Raw genomic sequence first — 5,415 nt, forward strand, 5'->3', positions numbered from 1 at the left:
CAGACTTCTCACCAGATGTTTCTTACATAAAATGGTCTTTATGGACTCCTCTGGTTATGATGTAGGATTAATTTGTTTGCGTATGAAATACCGAGGAGGCCCCCGCTATGCCTCTTGGTAATGTGTCGCCTCGCGCTCTGGGCCTTGTCAGGTTACACATGTGCAAACGCAAGAGCTCTGTCACCGATTTTAAAATCAAATATTTTTCTAAGCAGCAATCGCTAATATGGGGCATTACCACATACTGGTGGATAAATGTTTGGACACGGGCTCAAGCGTTGGGCTGCCGTGTCTTTAAAAACACACGGTGTTCTTGGGAAGCCTTGACGCTTGTGTATTTACGCATTCAAACAATTGAATGGCCCATCCTCAATGGAGAAAAACTTAAAACAGATCTGAGAAATAATGCAGGTGAGGCATTCATTCAAGTTTACATCTGTTGTATCCTTGCTCAACCTTTGGTAAACGTCTTTAATAACCTGCTAAATAGGGGTGACGTTTTAGAAACTTTACATTGGCATTCGGTAAACATGTGGTTGTCTTTTTAGCTACTTGGTTTGTAGGTGGCAGTATCGGGGCCGGCCCGTGGCATAGGCGGAATAGGCAAATGCTAGGGGCGCCATCCATCCATAGGGGCCTAAATGAGTGAAGATTTTTTTTTTTTTTTTTTTTTAACTTTTGCTATGTTTTACTAATACTATTTTAATACTATTAATTTGAAATATTACAAAAAAGCGAAAGCCCCCACAACAACATAACTACAGAGCTTATTAGGCCATATTTTCTGTGTTGCCCGCAGCGTCACCCCAGCCCGGCGATCAATCGTTAGACTGACCTGATTGTGGGGGGCGAGTTCAGTTCTCTGAAACAGTGAGTGACACTGAACGCGAAACATGGTCAATTAGCATCTGTAGCCACTTCAAACCATGTCAAAAAGACCAAACCCCAGGAAGAAAAAGAGGAGGAAAAACGGAATAAGGACAGAGGTGATGTGATGAATGAATAGTGCATCTAATTGCACAGTTACCGTTGGAGCAGCGTTACTCGCCAGCTTACTTTGGACGATTCTAGTAACGTTCGCTCATTTAAACAGCTAGCTAGAGTTAATGTCAGTTACTTTTACCTTAAATTCATTAGGAAATGTTGGAAAGACTATTCAGCTGTTTGGGGAATAACCTAACCTATGACAAATTGAGAAACTTTCTTTCAAGTGTGCTCCACAAACCCTCCACTTATTGCGCTATGGTGTCTGTAATAGTTTTTTCGTTCAATACTCTTATTTATATTGTATTTATAATTCATTTTATTTCACTTGTTTCTTTAATACAGTTTTTATTTTGTGGGGGGGGGGGGGGGTTGTTTCTAAAGTAAAGAAAATCTCAAAGACATAAAGCTCTGCAGTTTGTATCAGTGTATGCACACAATGATCGGTGGTGGAACTGGCTGCGATGCAAAAGGGGCACCAGCTATAATCTCGCCTAGGGCACCAAATTGGTCAGGGCCGCCCCTGGGCAGTAGCCCTTGGAACTAATGAAACTTTAACTGAATTTCCTTACGGATGAAAAAATAGCACAGTACTAAACTGGATACAACACCAATAGGTTATTTTAGTAATATCAGCATTAGTGTTACCATAAGGTATTCAATTATGTTGAGCAAAACTATGGGGAATTTTTACAAATACAAACTGAAGCTAAATTTGGCACCACTTCATCTTTTAAAAATAGATAAATGTAGAAACAGACTATTAGTATTATGCAAAATAAATGCTTGTGGATTGTACCATTGCTTTTATTGATTGATATTTGAATTTTCAAAAGTAACTGTCCTTAACCTACTGTTAAAGAAACTGATCATGTTTTCAGTGTTTAAGTTACTGGTTCTGGACAAACATTATTCTAGTTAGAGACATGAAGAACAGCAGCCCTGAATAGTGACGGTCTCTGAGTTCAATTATTTAAACTTTTAATTTTTAGTTTTAGAACAGCAGAGTTGGAAAGCAAATCTATTTTCAAGATCATGGAGATTGAGTTTCCCCACTATAGCTACTTCTACCTTTTAGATCAATTGTCTCAAATTAAGTTCCCAGAGAGCCACAGTGTGAATTGAATATAGTGCTCCTTCCCATCCTGCAAATAGTGTAAAAGGTCATGCACTTCAAAAATCAAAAGAAATCAACTGTTCAAGCCATTAGCTGTAAAAGATGTTAAAACAATGTGGTGTGTCGGATACAAGAACTAGGTTAATTAAGTAATTGAGAGCTCTGGTTGTAACAAGTGTATCTAACTCACTTCCTGGAGGGCCACAGTTTGTTTAATAAGGAAAGTTTCATTAAAATAAAGACCATGGCTATGTGTAAAACGCATTAATTTTCTAAGCAATCCTAACAGCTTTTCTTCCGATTTCAAGCAGAAAGGCTGATGACTGTTATTCAATCCACAAGTCTGTGTGTGTGCATGAGAAAGAGTGTGTTTTAGGTTTTATATGCTCTGGTGAGTAAAGGCGGTGTAATTCAGGGAGATGTGTATTCAGAAAGGGTGTGCAATAAACGGTGCTATGTTGGAAATCTGGAGCACAGAAACAAAGAAAGCAGCATTTTGGAATTCCTCCCTTTGTGTGAAGGTACACACAGAGGCCACGGGAGGTTACGGTTTGCGGCGTTAGAGAATCTGCTTCGTGCACAAGAAAGGAGAAGCGAACTGCCCAGAGAAACGGCAGCCTGTACAGCCTATGACCCGTGTAGTTGACAGAGGAGTCACTCTATTTGAGGCATAATTGCTTTTAGTTTTTAACTTTTTTTTCATATTATTTTCTCCCGTGTCCATGTCCCAAGGTTTCAATCAGTCAATTCCACATATACGAACACCAAACACTTTGCCAATGTGTATGAAAGAGCAATGCATTTGTCAGATATTCTAAAAGATACAGATAGTAGTCGCCACACTATGTAACTCACTTCCCTCCAATCACTTGCTAGGCAGAATAGACACCCGTTTCATGAATATTACAGTTTATGCCCCCTGATAAACCTCCCACCACATCTGGCAAATTCTACACAACATAGCCAGGTGAATTAAGGACAACCACAATGTGGGCTTTCATTTGCTGCCACAAAGTGAGAGGCACAAGGTGGAGGAAGACGATGTTATGAACTAAAGCTTGACCTCTAGGCATACGAGAGAAATCAAAGTCGTGAGGCTTCACAGTGGAATATCAGTCATTTGAACTAGTGTTTTGGTGCACCACTTCAGTTCTGCCTTTTGCTGGCTTGTGGTTTTGTATTCATCACACCATTCTTATTTGACAGTTATTGCGTTGAATTTGTCGCCATTGCGTAGTGTCACAAGTGATACAAACTCGGTACAAGTCATATTTAATGACTTAATTCAATCTTATGAATGCATACATCTCTCACACTCGAACACAGATTCAATATAACATATGGCTAATGCAGCCCAAAAAGGAAACGCGAGTGGGAGGATAGTCAGTGTATAACTGTGCACTTTATTTTCTCTGTTTTGTATTGGTGTGGAGAGCAGCTCTACCATTAAATTACTCCCCTAGACCATCTGTAATGCTTTTTCTGTGTAACTTCTGTGTAAGTGACGGTACTTGGTAAAATGATGTTTAGAAGTTCGATTTACATTTCAAATGTGATCCATCATGTCTATATTAAAAGTAGAATAAGTGAACATATTTCTGTTAAACATTTGTGTGGTTTTCAAAAGAGAAAACGATAGCATCCTAGCTATAATTCACTTGGCAAAATTATTGCCTCTCTTGTTGCATAGCTATTTTTTCTGCAGTAATGTCAGTTATTACCAAAAATATACTACAGTTTGACAGGAGTTAATTGTAACAAGTCAGTGAGCTAATGCGTTATGGTTGCTCCAAATCTGAGGAATTTGTACAAGAAACGCCATCTGGTGGACTCATGCGGTTATTTTTATTCATGCCCTTCCCGTTTTCACAAGATACATGATTAGGTACAAGTCAAGATCATTCCATTACAGTGTACATTTAAATTCCAATATACGCCACTATATGAGGTACATCCCTACATTCATTTCTTGTGCCATTTTTGATCAGTTAATGGTAACAACTAATACAACTCAGAAACCCTTATTGACTCTTACAATAATATTGGCAATAAACAACAAATGTGAATAGTACACAACTGCATTGATTTCGATTTTGATGAATAAAACATAAGGTTTAGTACACCAGCAACTGAATATTAAACCTCATGTCCAATATTCAGGTATGAATTTACAATGCCTGTGTGTCTAAGAATACATATCAATTAATGAATTTGTATTATTTATTTTGTGTTGTTTGCACAGTTACCAAGTTATTACAAAAGGTCACTAACATGCAAATCAATAGTAAATCTATGATCAGTATTACCCGTACAGAGTAATTAAACACCAATATTCATCTCTGCAAAGGTGTAATTTTTCTTAAGAGCAACTTTCAGATCCGGTATTAAAGTGTCACGAGCCATATGGTCACCCTAGGAATAACCTTCAATACAACAATGAAAGTACAGAACAAGAGAAATATACAGCTCATTTAGTTGCATTTTAAAATCCGTTTTCAGGAAATAGAAGAAAACCAATATTCTCCTCTAAATAACTAGGCTACATTCTTCTATGTACATATAATCAGGCATGATGCAACATCCCTCTACAGAAGGAGGGATCATGGGATTTTTCCTGCTGCTTTAAAATATGCGCAAGCTGCAATTCCTAAGCAAAAGGCAAAAACCACCAAAACAACTGAAAACCACAAGCATAATCAAATATGGGAGTCCGTATTTATAGCTTGTTTCCCTTTGTTCTCGGAGCAAAGTGGACAATATGTGCAACTCAAATTGGTGGCAATTTTCTGCAGAGTAGCCCGTATTTAAAAATGGCAGTGGTACGGATATAGTTGCTGGGTTTGTATTCAAAAAATGAGCAATGAGAGCCATGGAGGGCTTGTGGAACTGCACTGACAAACAGTGAGGATCGTTCACAACAGTTTTGGACAATGAAATTAAGAAATACGGGTTTTTGTTTTTGTTTGGTTTTTTTAAGATAAAAAGATAGTGGGAGAGAAAAGTGTTAGTCTGTTACTACACTTATACATCTGAAATAAACAGCAAAATAATATCTTCACCAGTAAGAACATGTACCTCTTTGATCATAAAAAAGGCATATTTCTCTACATCAACTGGAATGTTGTTATGGTTTAAACAAAAGAGCCCTTTAAAAAGCAGATTTTTTTATGTGCATTTATTTGTCCTTCAGTCTTCCTCTTGACGGTTTACTCATCAACATGCAATATTAAAAACAGAAGTATGGTTCCGATTGACTAGAAGCATAGTTCCTTATTTCCCTGTGGTCAAAGCTTGGGCAAACTGCCCTCTCTACA

The sequence above is a fragment of the Amia ocellicauda genome, chromosome 2, assembly GCF_036373705.1.
Source record: "Amia ocellicauda isolate fAmiCal2 chromosome 2, fAmiCal2.hap1, whole genome shotgun sequence".
NCBI classification, from domain to species: Eukaryota; Metazoa; Chordata; class Actinopteri; order Amiiformes; family Amiidae; genus Amia; species Amia ocellicauda.